Source organism: Artemia sp. Qi Xiang Cuo, chromosome 13, assembly GCF_049724085.1.
Source record: "Artemia sp. Qi Xiang Cuo chromosome 13, ASM4972408v1, whole genome shotgun sequence".
NCBI classification, from domain to species: Eukaryota; Metazoa; Arthropoda; class Branchiopoda; order Anostraca; family Artemiidae; genus Artemia; species Artemia sp. Qi Xiang Cuo.
Genome location: NC_142806.1, coordinates 62,428,081 through 62,428,523, shown reverse-complemented (window position 1 = coordinate 62,428,523; position 443 = coordinate 62,428,081).

Sequence of the window (443 nt, the reverse complement as noted above, 5' to 3'; positions counted from 1 at the left end):
ATGCTGACGGGACATAATTTATTCAAGGATTATCGATCGAGTCTAATGGGTGGGTGTGTCAAGGTCAATTGATCTGTTGTTGTTTGGCCACGTGTGAATGACACGAGGGGTGATTTACCTAATCGATGGGGGAATTATTGATTCACGAGCATGGGGAATTATGAAACAATATGATCGTAGAGTCCCTAGGGAGAAAGATTACGTAATCGCTAAATGACCTCTTTTTTCAAGGTCGATTTATGTGCTGTTTTTCTCGGCTAGCCTGCCCTGAGAACATGGATTTACATAATCGCGAGGTGTAATTATTGATTAACGAAGGGGGGACTTATGAAACAATAATTGCTTCATGTTTGTTTGACTAACTTGACATGTGAAATTGATTTACATAATCGCTAGGGGAAATTATTGATTCACGAAGGGGAAATTAAGAAACAAACATGGCT